The sequence below is a fragment of the Leopardus geoffroyi genome, chromosome A1 (genome assembly GCF_018350155.1).
Source record: "Leopardus geoffroyi isolate Oge1 chromosome A1, O.geoffroyi_Oge1_pat1.0, whole genome shotgun sequence".
In the NCBI taxonomy this organism is placed as follows: Eukaryota; Metazoa; Chordata; class Mammalia; order Carnivora; family Felidae; genus Leopardus; species Leopardus geoffroyi.
The window spans coordinates 145,787,418-145,806,774 of NC_059326.1; positions in this window are offsets into that span (position 1 = coordinate 145,787,418).

Below are 19,357 nucleotides of genomic sequence, written 5' to 3' on the forward strand. Positions count from 1 at the left end.
GGATGGCTGCCTAGGAAGGTTGTACAGGCCGTATGGCAGGATGGCTAAAAATATGGGCTTGGGGGTTGACAAACTGGTTGATATGTGGTTCTGGTTTTGCTAGTGGCTGTGTGAAACTTGGGCAATTTCTTTAATATCTCCATGTCTCAGATTTCTCATCTGTATAATAGTAGTTCCTTTCTCCTATGTTTACTTGTTAAATAATCCATGTAAAGTTCTGTACACTCTAGGTTACTGAGTACCTAGCAAATACTCAACAAGTGACAGTTACTGCTGTTACTAGTCCTGGTGTGAGGGACTGTTGAAAGAGATGCTCTGCTTTCCAAACCCAGCATTTTATAGTTCTGATCTGTATGCGGTTTAAAAGGGACAAACGTATCTGGACCCTAGTCCTAGAAAACCTTTAATTGCATTTGAGTCTCTCTTCTTCCCATTTCTCCTACTCAGTGCTCCTTTCAGTTTCTTTAAGGGGTATATCCTGGAGCCCAAGTGTTGGTTTTCTTTTTCTCAAATATGTGTCACCAAAAAGTGGCAGTGGCCTTGAGAAGATGGGCTTCCTTTCTGAGGACCTATGGGTGGGCTTTTGCCCATTTGCTTGGGAAATGGCGATCATATTATACAGTAAACCAGGAAAGGATATGCCTAAATTAAAATTGTGTTAGAGATTTTTATGCCTACCAATTTGTTTGTTTCTATGCCTTGTATTAATATAATAGGAGTTGAGTAAGTATTGAAATGATTGTGCAATTAAAGAGAATTATAGTCACTGTTACAGAACAAAAGACAAATGCAACAGAGGCGTAGCCCTGTATTTCGTTTTCACCCGACTTCTGCCACAGTTTGCTGACAGAACACCCACACCACATTTGTTGCGAGAGAAAACCGTTTCCAGGAGTCCAGCTTCTCTTCCTCCTCTCCCACAACCACCTCCTGTCTCTAAATTGCCTGAACAGGCAGCAGAAAGTCACTAGAGGGCATACTCTGACCATTTATTATCAAGGGACTACAGCTGGGATGAACCAGACACTTCTCATTTAGGTCTCCTTTTGGATGAAGAGGCAGTTTCTAACTCACTTGGAAACACTCGGAGTCTGAAGACTGCCTTGCTAAATAAACCACTACCCAACATTGGGGGATCAGCAGAGACATTTTACTGAGTGGCCATGTCTTCAGATCTTTCTGTTCCTGTACTGATACCAATGTTGTTCTCAAAAGCTGGGCAGGCAGAAAGACCCCTGGCCTGGAAACCCAGAGACATGTGGAATTTGGCTCCAGCTTTAACTGATTTCTGGAGTTTCAGCAAACTAAACTTCATGTCCTCAATCTTAGTTTTTGTCATCTGTAAAACAGAAGACTAGACAGATTAAGTTTTACCAGTAAGTGATTGAATTCCTTCCTTTGACCCATCTCCATCTCTCCTTTCCTTTTTTGATTAAACTAAAGGAGAAATGGGGATTTTACCAATACTGTGTTTGGGGTAGGTCTGTTAAGAGCTTGTAGTGCTGAAGAGACAGTGTGCAAAGCACACTACACATTGTAGAGTGGGAAGCTGAACGCCTGTGGTTTGAGCGTAGACCTCCCCTACTTCTCTGTATAGGATTTCCAGACTGGGGCATGCCTACTCCCAGAGATGGAACAGCCATGGGACCAGTATAGCCCACTGTTTTGGAGCATTGATTCTACTTAAGAATTTAGGGGGAAACAAACACATTTTTTATGTTAAACACAGATATTATGGTACATAATTTAAATTTTTGCATGCATTTTTTTATTGTGAAATAATATTTCAAAAATGTGGGGTTTATAGTTGGATGCTCTAAGTTATACTTCTAGATTTTCTGGGATTCACAGTATTTCTTCATGGCACTAGACCCCTAATGGAAGACTCCTTTGGAAGGAAAGTTTGGGGAAATTTAACCCTTGAGGTATGTTTTGAATGTTAAATTCCCTAGAAGCAGAATTGGAGACAAGCATTCAGCTGCATGCAATTTACTGAGGGCATGCTCTTTAAGGAAAACAAAAATGTTGCTAATAAGTGAGGGGAACTGGGTAGGAAAGGCAATGATGTGGTCTCAAGAAATAAGGTGAATAAATTACATTATGTAGTTGACCCTCCTCCTTGGGGTAAGGTGGCTGGGAGTTTGTACCTCTATATCAGTTAGTCATCGTCTGTAGGCTCTTCCTGCACAAAGTCTGGGAGGTGACTCTCTTTAGTGGGAGTGGGAAGGAAAGAGGGGGGCAGTTCTCCAGAGAAAAAAACAGTTGTGAATTGTGTGCATCAAGTGATGTGCTGGAGTCACAGCTCCTACAGTTCACAAGAGCTGACTGTGTGCATTGTGTCCCAACTCCCCACTAAGTGACTTCACCCTGATAGCTTTGATGAGAGCATTTGCACCTGGAAAATCAACAAAAGCCACAAATTGGGGGCTCTTATACCCCCACCAAGAGCCAGTTGTTAAACACTGACCAGCACCCCTCTGGGGTAACACTCCTGGCAGCTAAGAGGTGATGCCCTGGCTGGTGAAGGAGATCTGGGAAGGGCACCAATGGCATCTACTACTTTGGGGCTATAGAAGACCTACCCACAGATGATCTCCCAAACTAACTTGTCACTTGGCAAGTAGGGTTTGCTTTTCCTAGCCTCTTTTAAAATGCACAATATTGGGCGGCAGAGAACTAATAATTCACAACCCAATAGTCAAAACAGCTGGTTATGTTTTTTAAGTGCAAAAGAAGGTCAGAGCAGAGGTGAGGAAAGAGCATGTAAACGGAACTACCTGCAGTAAGCGACAAGGAAGGACTCTGCTGTATTGCTTAGAAAAACTATGATTCTATAATGTTTTCTGGGAGATACTTTTTAGAACTTATTTAAAATATAGCATTTCACTGAGATGATGGAGGGTTAAACTTTTATTATAGAAAACTTATTAGGTAAAATTTCAAATATATATGTTTATGTATATATACATATATATAAGTTGAGAGAATAGTATAATAAACTCTTTTACTCATCACTCAGAGTAACAATTATTAAATTATGGCCAACCTTGTTTCATTTGCACCCCCATTCCCTTCCCCCTAGAGGTAGGGGAAGTTTTAAAGACTTAGTTAATTGGGTAAATGTTGAATGTGGCCTAGGAAACAAACAAACAAATTCACCAGGGACTGGGGAAAAGGTTTCTGACATACGAAAGGCACAGCAGCTGTGACCACTTTCCCTAACATGTTAGGAAATAGTAGGAGTCATTTGAAGACACATGAAATGCGTTACATGGGATCTGTATTCTGATTAATCCCAAGATCTTTTTATCTCCCACTCCTAAAATGAAGAGCTGGTGATGGAACAAGAAGATGAGAAGTGTTACAGGTTTCCTATCAAAGGAGCTTAATATTCTTTGCTGCCTAAATACTTCTTATCCCCTGGGCTTTTTCTTTCTGTTCAGAGGTACAGGAACAAAAAATCAGGATGATTGTGGGTACAGATTCTAAATTATCTTCCAGACTAAGAGAAAGGCTTGTCACTACTCCAATAAAATCAGTCTTGACTCTTATTTGATGGGCAAAGAAACTTCCTTAAATAAGCTTAGGCCTTCTTATGATAGTTTTACTGTGTTTACAGTGATGGATTAACGGCCTATGTACTTTTTTTCTTTCTCCTTTTTTTTCCCTTTTACTGTCTTTAGGTATTTGGGATAAGTGATGGCCTCTGACCTTTTTCTGAGAATAGCAGGTTTCCTTCTCTCTACTTTCTAGCCATTGTGTGTTCCTTCTTACTGTTGTAATTCCAAAGATAATACAGATGTGAGGTCTTGACCACCTGGAGCTGAAAGAATAAGTAATGCAGCCCCAGGAAGACCATGTTTGGAAAATTAATAATTCAGGATGAATGAATAAGCCAGGAAAGACTCAGTTCAGTCATTATATATTTATCACTAGAAACTTCTACCAGGGTTAGTTGGAAGTAGACAAATAACTTGAAAAATTAGACCATTGGGAGCTTCAGAAAGTCAGTGCTGAGGGAGGAGTAGATATAATAACAGAAGAGAAACAACTCTGTCTGGGTTATTGTCTAGCTATTTTATAATAAATTGGTTGCAGCTACTTTATTGGAACTGCCCATGATAAAGCCTGGTCCTTTATGCCTGTGGAGAGCCTGAGAAGGGAGCTGCTCTGAGGCTGTAGACAAGGGTTGTGAGCTGTTTATCAACAGAGGGTTTTCACTTGCTGGTTGCATGGAAGAGGTTGTTGACAGGTAGTAAGCCTGGGTCCATGTGGATCAAAGGCAGAAAATAAAAGAAAGTGTTCTTTGCTAAAGGATGGTTATAGCCGAAGATTGAAAAAGGCTGTGCAAGTATCAATTCCTACAACTCATCTCTTCAAGCCAGTAAATCTTGAAGATGTATTTGTTAAATTTAAAATTGACCATATGCTGGCTGAATTTGTTTAGGTTTCCCCACTGTTAGTGGGAATCAGACTTAATTCTTTCAGTGGATTTCTTGGCTTTTTTTTTCTTTATTGGAGCAGAATTTTCATTGTTTTCTTTTCATTGAAATGTTATGATGTCAATGTAAAAACAATCTGCAATCAATGTGCGTGAGTATTTCTGACATGTTATTAAAAAACACAAGTTTTCTAGAACATGTTCCTATGTGTATATATATTAAGAGAAGTTTGATTTAATTTTTAAATGGAGTTTACTTTTTAGAGCAGTTTTAATTTAGATGCACAGAAATATTGATTGGAAGGTACAAAGATTTCTCATATAGCCCTTACCCCCCTATATGAACAGACTCCCCAGCTGTCAACATCCTGCATCAGAGTGGTACATTTGTTACAATCAGTGAACCTACACTGATACATCATTATCACCTGAAGTCCATAATTTACATTAGCGTTCATTTTTGGCATTGTATATTCCGTGGGTTTTGACAAATGTGTAATGACATGTATTTACAATTATAGTATCATACAGGATAGTTGCAGGATTTCATTTTTAAAAACCTAAATTCTTGCATCAGTTTTATTCTCTTAGGCTACCCCGATTTGTCTTCAAACCAAGCAGTGTTCGTGGTGATTGCATGTTACAATGTGTACAGAAGTGCATTTTATAAAAAGTGCAGTTAGACTAAAAATTTTTGTTAGAGCATACGCTTAGTGAATAAGGAGGAAAAGAAGTTTGAAATGTAAAGCTGTTTTCCCAAACAATAAAATCCACTGACAGAATGAGGATATTGGTGTGTGTTCAGTCAAAGTAGAGGGCTCCTTAAATTCAAGACCATTATTGGTTATTGATCTGAATAGAGGCCACCAGGCAACAGCTTCAGAAATGCTTTTACAAGAATTTCTTAAGAGCTCCTTTTGAACTTCTGTCGCCCAGGCTCTTTCAAAACATACTCACGTTGGAATGAGTTCCAGTCAATCTGATTCATATTAGTTTATGGTGGAACAAGCACCAGTACCTTTAATTTCTCCAAGTGGTGCTAGGATAATCTTAGGCAGCCTAATTGACCAAATGCTAAAAGTCTACTTGACAGTGGATACATGTTAGTCATCTTAGTTACCCTAAGATTCCAGCTGTGTAATGAATTGATGACCTAAAGGCCAAATTTGGGAAATCTAGACCCCTTATGTATTTAATTTGTTGTGACAGAGATAAAGGGGAAATAGAGGATTCAGATTAAATGAAGGATAGAAAAATAATGATTAGGAAAGTGGTAGGACAATAAATGCCACAAGTGAAGGGGAGGAAAAATAATTTTATCTCTACTCTTCATTGTTCTTGCTTGAGACTACTCTGCCCCTTGTAAAAATAGATTAGCAGGAGGAAAAAAAGTTAATTACATACATAAAGGAACCCCAAAAGATATAATATTTGAAAGACGGCCAGAAGATTGAGGCTCATATACCATCTTGAGCCAAGGAAAGGGATAGGAGTCTGAGCTTCAGAGTGGGGAAGGCAATTCCTGGCAAGGCAAGGAAAATCGTGGTGAGAGGAAGAAATGTTTGGTAAACAAAGGTGTCCCTGAATAGATTTTAAAAGTTCTTATCAGAAGAAAAAAAAAATTGTAACTATGTAAGGTGATGGGTGTTAACTACATAAATCGCTGTGACCATTTCACAATATAGACAAATATTGAATCATTATGTGGTACATGTGCAACTAGTGTCATATTATAAATCAATTATATCTCAGTATAAATAAACAAAAAACAAAAACAAATGTTGCCTTGCCATGCAGATAAATCTCTCAGGTGAAAAAGTGATTTCTGGTAATAGCTCTCTTTCTGGTACATGTCCTCTTTCTAAGGTAAACTTCCCTTATGAAGTGGTAAATTTTATTCTGTTTTAGAGCTTCTGTCTGTAACTCACAATAATCCTTATGCCAAAGACGCGTATTTCGGGGTGGCATTTCCTGCTACCCTTCAAAAACATATGCTTAAAGAGAAAATGTAAACTGCTACTGAATGTATATGTCAGTTCTTCATCCTTGACATGAGTATTAGTACTGACCACCAAAGGGCAGATGAAGGAAGAGCACTGGTTCTCAGGTACACAAAACTAGTTAGGTGCAGACTCACCCATCTCCTGGGGTTGCTGAGAGGATTAAAGGGATATTATCAGGTGAGAAAAGTACTTTGAAAGCTACAGAACTCTAGTTAGCATAACATAACAATTGGCACTTGTTCCAAAAGATCTAATGACAAAACTAACATGAATGAGGCAAAATGGCATGTAATTGAATTCTAAATTGGGTTATGTAGATGTCATTCATGTAGGGGCCCAGGGATGAGAAAAATCCAGGTAAAATGAAGTGTTAACTGAATGCTCTGTGAAAGAGAACAGTTTTGAGCTTGTTATTTAAAGTCAGGTAAAATAAACCATGAGAATGGTGGGTTTGGGGGCAAGTATTCCAGTAAGGGAGGACTTTAAGATAAAATAGGTAGGAATAGGGAAGCGTATGCTGGGACCTGTGAAGACATCTAGAACAAACAGTATCCATTCATTTGTTTAATTATCATATATGGAACTCCAGCTCAGTGCCAAGTACTGGAGATAACTAAGACAATAAACTGAGGGTTCTGGCCTCAAGGATTCAAGTCTGGAGCATCTGTGTTGAAAAGTGTTGGACAATACAGCACAGGTGGGGTTAGAGATATGCAGGAAAACTTCAGTGATGAACAGTGGACTTGAGCTGAGTGATTATGATTAAGAAGCATGTGAGAAAAATTCGGAGATAGAAATAATATCAAGGTAAGAATTCACATTAGTTTCTTGACTGAGTCCAACTTTCGACTATTAACAGGTCTTTGGATTTGTTGCATAACTTCTCCGCTGCCCAGTTTCTTTAAATATAGGTGAGGATGATAGACAGTACGGGAAGTCTGTGTATCTTCACTTGATGTGAGGATTTGGGGTTCCTAGTGTCAAAGGGAAAGTGATTGGAAGGGGGTGGGTAAAGAATCAAGAGTATAAAGAAAGAAGTGTAGAAAACTGAGAAAAAGAGCAAAAACAGAGGCATGAAGCAAGCCACAAAACGATGATCTCAAAACGCATCGGAAGCACATTCAAATGAAAAGTAATAGAAGACAAAGCAAGGGGAGAAAATGGGTCTCCAAATAGTGGGTGGCAACTGCAGTGGAATGGAAAGAACTGGATTTGGAGCTTGAATGCCTGCTCTCCTACTTGAAAATTTAATGACTTAAAGCAAGGCACAATCCTATCTTGTTGTTGGAAAGATTCATGAAGATAGTGCAGCAAGAAACACCTGACACAGAGTAGGCACTCAGCAAATATTTAAATACATTTAATCTGGGAAGATATATTTTTGCTGTAAAGATATGCTTTTACTATAAAAAGTACTTAATGAGAATAAGACTCGATAGTTTACAAGTTGGACATAAGGGACTGTAAATAAGGCTGAGCAAATAGGAGACCGGGTGATGTAGCTGTGAGGCTGTCGAGAATTTCAACATACCTTGGCTAAGTGTTATTCTTCTTTCTCCAAGGTAGTGATATTTACTGATGAGGTAAACCTAATGAGCATCTACTAGATTTTTCTGCCAGGAGCGCACTGACATTGCCCACCTGCTGTTTCTCCTCTGAGGTCACCTCATTAAGGAGTATTTTTTATATGACACCTCATTAGGCTCTTGATACCTCTGGGATGCCATATGCAGAAAGCCATTCAGCAGGAACCCTGGTACATCCCAAACCCTCTAGGGCTGCCTGGAATAAATGCTTCTGACCAAATAAGACCCTGCATTTATCACCCCTTTGAAGGTGAGGTCTGTGTGGCCACAGGCCTGGTCCTTGGTCCAAGTAGCTGATCCTGTGGTTGTGCTTTGGGCTGAGGCATGAGAATCATGAAGAGATGTGGGTTTGAGGGACAGTAGATCATAAAGCACTGTGGCCACAGCAGTGATTTGGTAATGTGTGTCTGTGATGGAGCCAAAGGGGTGACAAAAGGAAGGGGTAGCCTAGCACTTGATATCAGAGGGAACTGGAGGTCCATGCACCCTGTGGACTCTGAGAAGCAGGGCATTTTTATTTGTTGGTTTATTTGAATCTGAATTTTAATTAGATCATTTCAGCTGAAACTGGAAGTCAGAGATTGAATAAATATCTCCTAACTTAAGTAATATGAGAACCTATTCAACAGAGCTGTCTAGAAGACTTGGTCTCAAATTTTTTATTTTATTAACAACTTTATTCTCTGCTATTTGCCAAGCTTTGGTTCAGGCATTTTGCTGAGTTGAAAACTGTGGAAATTTGTTGTAATTGGAGGGGAAAGAATCACATGTGGTTTCTTCCAAACCTTTTTCCAATTTTTTTTTTCTGTTCTGAATTCCATGGGAAAATTACCCAGAAGGGTTATTTTCTCCTTTAATGATGCAACAATGCTTGGTTTGCTTTGCCTGTTTTTATTTTCTAGCTGCATTATAATTACATTTTCCCACACAACTTATTTTTTTTCCTTCCAAATTAGTAGATATAAAATTCTGATGGCTCTTTAGGGAGCTAATCTTCAGATATTCTCTCCTTGGGCTGTCCTTTGTGTGGGAATAGATGTTGCTGGACAGCCAGGCCCAGTCTGCAGGCTTTGTGGCAATCCATCACCCCAGGCCCTTTAATTAGCACTTGCAGGTGAATCGCTAATTGGCCCCACATTTGCATACATAAGCCACAGACTTGCAGGTTTACAGTTATAAATCTTAATCAATCAGACAGGGTATAAATGTTAGAATTCATCCCTCATTCCTTACAATTGCCTTATCAGCTGCTTGCAAAGAGTTGTCCTATATTGGTAATTTTCAATTGGTGAAAATGACTTGCTATATTAATTTGTTAGAAAGGCATGGTATTTTGAATAGGAAAGGACTAAGAAAAAACAAAGCAAAAGCATTTACACAGGCCTCCTTGAGACAGCAGCAGGGGGACATGGTGCTTGAACAATGGCACATGGTTTAATTTTTTATTGCTTTGAGTTCTGTGGTGGCATTAACATGGTGAACAATAGCAAAGAAAAGCCTCAAAAGGATTTTATACGTTCCTAAGACAGGTCAGTGTAAGCAACAACAGTGAAAGTTCTTTACCCCGGGCCCATATTGATTCTGACCTTTCGGAACCTGAAAGAAATTCCGGCTTATCAACATTGGATCTGATCAAAGGGACAGTCTGCTCTCAGAACTCACCGTGACTCCTGATCAGTGAGGATGCTGTGGACCTTTAGGTGGCTACTTTGCTCATCAAGGTTTATGATCCTCCGTCTGTGTGGAGGCAGAGATGCTCCCAGCTTCCAGTCATTTCTAAGAACATTCTAATTGGTAATTCAGTTAAATAATAATCACCAACATCCCATACTAGTTACGAAAGGATCTCACGTGTTGAGAACTAGACTATACTAGTCCTTGGCCACACAGCAGAATGGAAGCACAAAGGCAATTGATGTGACAAATGCATTGGCCTAGTTAATAGACAACAATTTCTTAATTATGTATTTAGTTACATATGAGTTTCATATGAGAGATAATATCAACATTTCATTTTAAGGCCATGTCCATGGGCCACACAGGGTTCTCAGGCTAACACAGACTACAATCAGGTAGGTATGACAGTAGTCAGAAACACCTCTTGTTTATGTTCCTGCCATGTAATTCCTCATACCAGGCTCTAAATGCCCCTTCTTCCTGAGAAGAAAGTAAGCTAAGGTGGCTTATATTTTTACTTGAGATGATTATAGTACTCCATCTAGACATTAGATGATATTGGCTGTGCCAAGTTTTTGTTGACTGCAGGTCTCACTGATGACCATGTTTGTTGTATCTCTCAGTCTTAGAGAGTGCCATTTTAGATGTTGTGTGATGCCATTTTCCAGCCTTTACCTAGGTAATACTTTTTCCTTATCCCAAACTAACCTTGTATTGCCCATTCCAATTTCTCTCTCCTATTTCCTCCTGAAAAAACAAAACAAAACAAAACAAAACAAAAAACAAAACACAGAGTGCTTCTTACTGGGCATGGAGAAGAAGCAAGGAAAGTAGAAAAGCCACATTATGTATTAGCTTTTGCTGTAATATGTTGTATAACAAACAATACCAAACCTCAGGGTTCTACAAAATCAAACATTAATTTCTCACACACAGGTTTGTGGTCAGCTCTGATGGCTGTGTTCTAGCTTTCGGGTCAAATTCCTGTCTGTTCCATGTGTCTCTCATTTTGAGGCTACTTGGGGCTTTCTCTTCTCATGGCAGAAGGAAAACAGAAGTAAGCACAAGAAACCAAGTCAAACCATACAAGTACATTAAAATTTTTTTTTTTAATGTTTATTTTTGAGAGAGAGACAGAACGCCAGCAGGGGAGGGACAGAGAGAGGAGACACAGAATCCGAAACAGGCTCCAGGCTCTCAGCTGTCAGCACAGAGCCTGACATGGGGCTCAAACTCAAGAATCCGAGAGCATGACCTGAGCTGAAGGGAGAAGCCTAACGGACTGAGCTGCACAGTCACCCCCCATACAAGTACATTCAAAGCTGCTGCTTGGTTGTGGCATGTAGGATACATTGTATCTGCTCTCATTTCATTAGTCAAAGCAAATCATAGGGCCAAGGCCCATTGTGAGTGGGATGGGGAAGTATACTCTTCCCACAGAGTAAGAGTCAGAAAGGAGAAAGTGGATCAAGAATGCAACCTAGCATTCATGGCTGTGTTTCAGTAGAGAGTTTTAAAAAATTTAGTGATGCTTACTCTGGGAGTAGTCCTGGGCCCTAGAGAATTGGAAAAGGGGAGAAATAAAATGTAAAATTTGTTGGTGCCGTGTGCCTGGATGGCTCAGTCAGTTGAGAGTCCAACTCTTGATTTTGGCTCAGGTCATGATCTCACAGTTTGGGGGATTGAGCACTGCCTATGGCTGTACACTCGCAGTGCGGAGCCTGCTTGGGATTCTCTCTCTTCCTCTTTCTCTCTACCCCTGCCCTGCTCATGCTGTCTATCTCTCTCAAAAATAAATAAATAACCTTTAAAATAAAATAAAATGTATCATTGCATATTATGAATGGAAATGCAAATAAATTATTTGAGTTACTTTTAAAATTACTTTTGGTATTTGGGTTTTATTTCCTTGAATATAATGTTACTCTAAGCTTGGACCACATAGGATTTCTGGATTTTTATGGATTACATATATATTCATTAAAATTTGGTGGCAGACCTGTGAAGGGTTTGAAGTGAATTGGTAGTAGTGTCATTAACCTGTTTGTCAGTCTTGTGATCTTGTCTGTCTGTTATAGTCTACTCTTCTGATATTGTGTATTCTTGGTAAATTACTTCATCTTGTCAGTTTCCCCTTCTGCAAAATGTTGGTAATAGTAGTAACTCTCTGACAAGGTTATTGTTTGTATTAAGTGAGGTTATAATCACAAATTAGTACAATGCCTTGCTCATAGTACATGCTCAATAAATGTTAGCTGCTAATGTTATTAGTAATAGTGTTATTGGTGTCATGGATATGTGAACCTGATAGACTGACATTTGAATCACATAGAGGGGAGCTTTTGGTGGGGTTTTAAATCTTCCTTTTTCTTTGAATAAAAAAAAAGATTGTTTTTGAAAAGCTTACACTTGATTTATATAACGTATAATATAAGTGATAAAAGAGAAATGACAGTTATAACCTATTGAACATCGTGCAATATTTTTTTTTCTTTTGGTTGTACAAAATTTTAACAAGTACATTTTCTTTCTTTGTTGAAGTTATTGGGAAACCCAATCTGGGACTTATTAAGCATATAGAAATTGCAAATTTATGTCCTTTCCTTCTTCTTGTATTCTTATCCCTACCATTTAGACCAGCAGTTTTCAACTCTGGATGCCCTTTAGTATCACCTGGGAAAAAATATTTGCAAATCATATGTATGATAAAGGGTTAATATCCAAACTATATGAGGAATTCATACAACTCAGTAGCAAAAGAAATCTGATTAAAAATGGAAGAGCTGAGTAGACATTTTTCTAAAAAAGACATACAGATGGCCAATAGGTACCGAAAACATTCTCATCATTACTAATCATTGGGGAAATGCAACTCAAAACCACAATGAGATATCATTTCACACCTTTTAGAATGGTTGTTATCAAAAAGACAATAACAAGTATTGGTGAAGATGTAGAGAAAAGGGAACCCTTGTGCACTATTGGTGAGAATGTAAATTGGTGCAGCCACTATAGAAAACAGTATGGAGGATCCTCAAAAAATTAAAAATAGAACTATGATATAATCCAGCAATTTCAGTTTTGGGTATATATGTGAAGAAAACAAAAGCACTAACTTGAAAAGATATATGCACCCACATGTTCATAGCAACATTATGTACAACAGCCAAGATATGGAAAAAGCCTAAATGTCCATCAATGGATGCATGAATAAAGAAGATGTGGTGTGTGTGTGTATATATATATATATACATTTATATATATATATATAGTGGAATATTATTCATCCATAAAAAGGATAAAATTTATCATTTGTGACAGCACAGATGGACCTTGAAGGCATTATGCTAAGTGAAATAAGTCAGAGAAAGACAAACATATGATCATACTTATATGTGGAATACGAAAAACAGGAGACAAACAACTCCCACAACCATAACAAAACATGCTTATAGATAACAGAGAACAGATTTGTGGTTGCCAGAAGTGAGGGGGAGTGGGGTGAAATGGGTAAAGGGAGTCAAAAGATACAAACTTCCACTTATAAAATAAATAAGTCATGGGGATATCACGTACAGCATGGTGACTAAAGTTAATATTATAGTATTGCATATTTGAATATTGCTAAGAGAGTAAATCTTAAAAGTTCTTATTACAAGAAAAAAACTCTATAACTTTGTATGGTGACAGATGTTAACCAGACTTGCAGCAATCATTTCCCAATATATATAGATATTGAATCATTAAGGTGTACACCTGAAACTAATGTAATGTTATACATCAACTGTACTTCAATTTAAACATAAAATAATAAAGGGGTGCCTGGGTGGCTCAGTTGGTTGTGCGTCCGACTTCGGCTCAGATCATGATCTCACCGTTCATGAGTTTGAGCCCCGTGTTGGACTCTGTGCTGACAGGTCAGAGCCTGGAACCTGCTTCAGATTCTGTGTCTCCTCTCTCCGGCCCTCCCCCACTCACACTGTCTCTCTCTCTCTCTCAAAAAATAAACATTAAAAAAATAGAAGTAAAATAATAAACATTCTAAAATAATAAAATCTGTGATACCTGAGCCCTACCCCCTGGATATTCATATTTATTTGATTTGTTGAGAATCTCTGGACTAAATCTCATTTCTAGAAACCTCAACCCCTTTGTTCTCTCTTGTTTCTACTCCATAACCAATTAATCAATTCTTACCACTCCTACCAAACTATCCCTGATTTCTCAGTTAGGAGAGCTGGAGTTCTACAGCTCCCAAGTTTCAGTGGCTGAAAAGAACAAAGGTTTATTTCTTTTGGCACTGTGTGTCATCCCACAGTATGCAGGGACCCGCTCTCTGGCTTCTTCACTCCAGGATCTAGCTTGGCAGCTGTTCATCTCTCTGGAATATGGCTGGTCATGGTGTCGGAGGAAGAGGGCACAAGGACAGCAAACACTGGCAATGACGTGCTGTAGCCCAGAAGTAACATAAGTCACATTTGCTTAAGACATTTTGCTTAAAACTGGCCACCTGGCTACACCTAACTTCAGGAAGAGGGAATATGCAAGCCTCTCTTCTGCCAGAAGGAAAAACAAAATATATGTGGGCAGCCCCAACATCTACCGTATTTGGCGACACTTTGCCATACTTTTCTTCCCTTTCCTGAATTCCCATTGCACCCATCAATACCGAATAGAGATTTATCATTTGACTGCATGTTATTTTGAATTTGATATCTGGAAGAGACCTTAGAAATAATGTGGTTTAGCTTCCTTACAGATTTTGGTTCTTAAAACTAAGGGATTCTAATTTGTTTATTTTTAAACAAAATGATCAAAACAGCAAATGTTTTCAATTTTTCTTTTCAACGAAGGACAGAATAACCTATCGTTGGAATGGAGAGCTACTGGGAGGAAATGCATCTCTGCATCTAGCTGCTATTGAGTGCATTCCTCATTTAGAGGGGGCCCTGTGTTGTAGAATGGTTACTTCTTGTTTCCTATTGGCCTTGTGCCTACTTGAATTTTAGTGATATTAACAGTTACTAAGGAAATAAGACTTTTGGAGAAAGCTACATAATCTTGGTCATTCCAAAGTTTTATTAAATACATTTTTACCATGAAGTAGCCTCAAGAGATAGGCAGACTAATAAACTAGACACGGTAATCATATCATGTGTAGAGCAGAAATTATGCTTATTCCCCAGTGAAATAAGACTTCTCAGTCCTCAGTGGAGACAGATGAATTTATCATTCCGTAGCAGGAGGGTGGGTCATAGCCTGGGTGGCAAATTATGTAAATACTAAGGGAGATTCCAAACTCTTCTGTGTGTGCACTAATTTTGATGCCGTGTTAGCAGCTGAAGGTCAAGGCAAAGAAAAAAAAAAAAAAAGAGAGAGAGAGAAAATGGTGCGGGTGGGACTTGGATATCTTCTACTGTAAGGAATATCCCTCTATTTGTTTTTTTTTAATTCGTTTTGTCTCTTTAGCATCTGTGGCCATCTTAAAACCTCTACATGATCCTAGAGCACACTTTATTCTGGAAATCCACTGATACTTTTGCCATAAGGTTATTTGACCTCTTTCTTTCTAATTTCACGTGTCAGTCTTGAACTGAATAATTTCAAACAGATTTCCCTCCCAAGAACCCTTTTCTTTGTGGAGCAAACCATGAAGAAATACTTGACTAGTGGGTGAAGTGACGAATACCCTCGACCTCACAAACTATTAGGAATCAATTTCTCAGCATCATATCTAATTATTCTCCCTCTCCCCATTTCAATCCAGGAATCTCAAGGTTAAGGAAAAGCAGCTGAAAAAACAGTATTCTTGGTTGATGTTCATGTAATGCCCATTTTTTGTTTTCTGTAACTTTAGGATAGGAAAGGGAGAGAACTTCCAAACTCTGACCATATAAATGCCCAAAACGTCATGGAAAAAAAACACACACACAAAAACCTGTCCTATTTTGTAGAGATGATACTGTTTCGAGGAATATTAGAAGTTTTAGTGTCTAATAGTTCTCAAAATGTGGTCCTTATTGTGACACCAGGTATTCTGAGTTGGGAGGATCCTATGAAGGAATGGTTGGAGGTCCAGCTATGTGGATGCCCAGCTGGGCCAGGAGGGAAGAGGGGTTTGACTAGGTTGCTTTGAAAAAGTTAAACGTGGGGGCGCCTGGGTGGCTCAGTCCGTTAAGCGTCTGACTTCGGCTCAGGTCATGATCTCACGGTTCGTGGGTTTGAACCCTGTGTCGGGCTCTGTGATGACAGCTCAGAGCCTGGAGCCTGCTTCGGATTCTGTGTCTCCCTCTCTCTCTGCCCCTCCCCTGCTCATGCTGTCTCTCTCTGTCTCTCAAAAATAAATACATACATGTAAAAAAAAAAAGAAAAAAAAAAAGAAAAAGCTAAACGTGGTATGATTATCATGTATATTTGTGGTTGACACTAGAATGTGTTTTATGTGTGAAGGTGTAGAAGTAGCAGGATGACAATAAGTGAAAGGCATTTGGGATGAGAAAGTAGGAAGAGGAATTTTCATTGCTGAAGGGGATGGGTGGCCCTTGTATCATTACAGCAGTTGCAAAATTTGTAGAACAAGTGGGTTGAAAATCACTCATCTCCTGTAGGTGACACAGGTAACATTCTGTGTCTGGGTGTTAGGTTATATAAGACAGTTGTTCCAGATAATTAAGATCAGGATGGGTTCCACATTCATGCTTTATAGCAAGTTTAGTGTTTGAGCTTCTTTAGAGTCAAAATTTATACATAAAATAGTAGTCATATTCATCAGTGTAACTCTTGCTGAAGTCCAAAACCACTTCTGTTGTTAGGTGCTATGGAGATGGAGAACAATTAATAACATAACTAAGATTTGTTTTTGTTCCAAATGACAGAAGGCCAACTCCAACTAGCTTACCAAGAAGAGAATTTACTGGCAAATATAATCCAAGTATGGGAAGGGCAGGAGTATGGCTGATCCCTTTAGTTTCATGTAAACAACATCCAAGGACAGGACTACCATTGGCCCAGTTTGGGTCTGGAAGGAATGGATATTATGATTGGCAGCTCCAGTAGAACCTTATGTTAGAGCCAGGCAGAAGTTCCTCCCTTCAAAATAAGAATGTATTTTGTTACTGTCCATCCAACTAATGAAAATCTTCCTTTTCAATGCAAAGTGATCTGTTACACTTCAGTTTTCTAGATTAGTAATTTTAAGAACTAAATTGGAATAGATAATTTGATTAGAAACTCCTTGAAGGTAGGGATTACATTTTATAAGACTTCTGTATCCTTTGTTCTTGCAAGGAGAGTTTTAAAAATGTGCTATTGACTTGGTTTGATAAGTTGTGATGATAGATTCATAATATAATAATCAAGGATAATGTTGGGGTTACTTACAGGAAACCTTATGGGTTTGGTCTTCTCTAGCAGATTTAGTTTCATAATGTGCTCTGTATAAGAAAATATTAAACAAGCATGGGGTAAGGTTGTGAGTGGGCTTTGCGGTTAGGGGAAAGTTAGTTTGCAGTTTTATTTATATGTTAGGAGTTATTTAACGGTTTGTCTGTTTTGTTTTTGTTTATTTGAGGTGGTGCTTTGAAAAAATTCTCTTAAGGAAACAAGAATCTTAGATTTGGAATAACATATTTTCCTGCATGATATACCTCACTTGAGATTTTCCAAGTAATTTTCAAAGTAATTCTTTATAATTTTTCATATCACATTGTATGAATGGCCAGTGTCATTTTCAACACGATTAGCTATGCTTGAGACCTCCTCACAACCATAAATTGAGGTTGAATGTTGGTTGAAGCAAAGCTAGATGGAATCAACCTGTCACAAGCACTGATTTATAGTCTTGATACTCAGATTTCTTAACATACTGCTGCTTTCCCTCTTGTTGGCTCATACGACTTTGAGGTACACAGGGAACACTCTGACATGGTAGTTCCTATACCTGATTCTGTCTATAGTATCTCCACTAGAAGTAATTGAGAACCGTATTTATTTTGCCAGTATGATTTATGTAAACATTTGTCCCATTCACAAGTAGCATATTTTAATGCCTAATTCTAGGAGGTGGGGAAGAGGAAAAACCTCTGCCTGTCTAGACAGAGTCTTGTTAGTGTATGTCTGATCATACGTGTACTCATAGCAGTAATATTAATCAGTGGGAAGTGAGCCAAGGAAAGACAACCCTATCTACCAATTAAATTTACTGAGCTTACAGGGTGGTTTATAAAGTCAACATGCTGGGCAAGGTTTACATCTGACCAGGGAAATTGTTGTTTTCTGATCCCCAGTTGGCCGTCATCCACCCCAAACACAAGACAGATGTTGGCTTTACTAGGGTCAGGGTTATCACAGGCTGGGATGAACAGTCATTGGCTCTGGAGTTTGCTACTTTTCCTTTGCTGGTGAATGAGAGCAAATAAAATAATTTCTGAATGCCTTGGGGGATCGGGGGGGGGTTAGTTTTGCAAAGCTGGATAGGGCCACCGAAAACCAACATCAGAGAGATGAATCTTCAGTGTCTCAGATGTTTTTTAGTTCAGTTTGTTTGATCTGAGGATGACTGATTCTGCTATCTCAAAGGGCAAAGGTTAATGTCTTCTCATAAAGATAACAATGATAAACACAACAAGGTATTCACCCTGATATATTGGTTTCTTATCCGAGGATCAAGGCAAAAATGTGGGAGAACCGAAAAAATAGAATTTGAAATAGCATCAAAGTAATTTGTTGGTTTTTGAAGTAGGACATTTTTTAATATGTTTCCTGCAAATAGAATTGAGGTATGTGATAGCATGAAACTCAACAAAAATTATGAAACTGGGAGACATTTTCTATGTTTGATATGGTATCAAGTGTGTAAATCCTGCATATGTGAGTCCTACCCATTTGTATTTGTCTTTTGGGATGGTTTAGTTGCCATTAGGTGCCAAGAAAACTGGTCATGCAACTTTGGCTTCCCAGGAAGAGTGTCAGACTGGAAAGAATCCTATCTGTGGGAAGGCACACTTGCAGTGGGGAGCAGAGTGATGAGCCCCTTTGCTGGAGCTTTGGGATTCATTTTGGGGACTGCCCATCTAACACCGGACAGCAAGGGAGAAGCAGGAGGCTGAAAGTTAGTAAAAAATTTGGTGTACTTCTGGAGGGACAAATACATATAGCCTTTCCTAAGGCTACAAAAATATAGCTAGGTCAACATAATTTATTCTGGGAATTGCATGCCGAATTGTATTCCAGATACCAGGTTATATTTGGTGGTTGACTAGAAACTACTATACTGTTTGTCTATTTAAGGCTAAAAATCTCCAACATTTCCTTTTAAGCCTACAATTGCCCATGAAAATAAATAGATTATTTCCCTACTTATTCAAACTGCTTTTCTCATCTGCTCATTCTGGAATGCTCTTATAAAAGTTATCTGCCTCTCTGACCACATTTATCTTTCAAATTCTTTTCGCATTCAATGGTATCTCTCTCTTTACCTCATCCACGTGATATTCCAGACTTTGACTCACTTTGGCTTCATACAAGACTTCTGTGCCAGGTCTTATTACCTCCTCCTGGCTCTGAGTGTGTGGTCACCCCCAAGCCAGCCTCCTTCCCTGAACTCCTTCTCGGTCTCCCTGAGAGTTTCTTCAAAGCTCCTGTGGTCTACC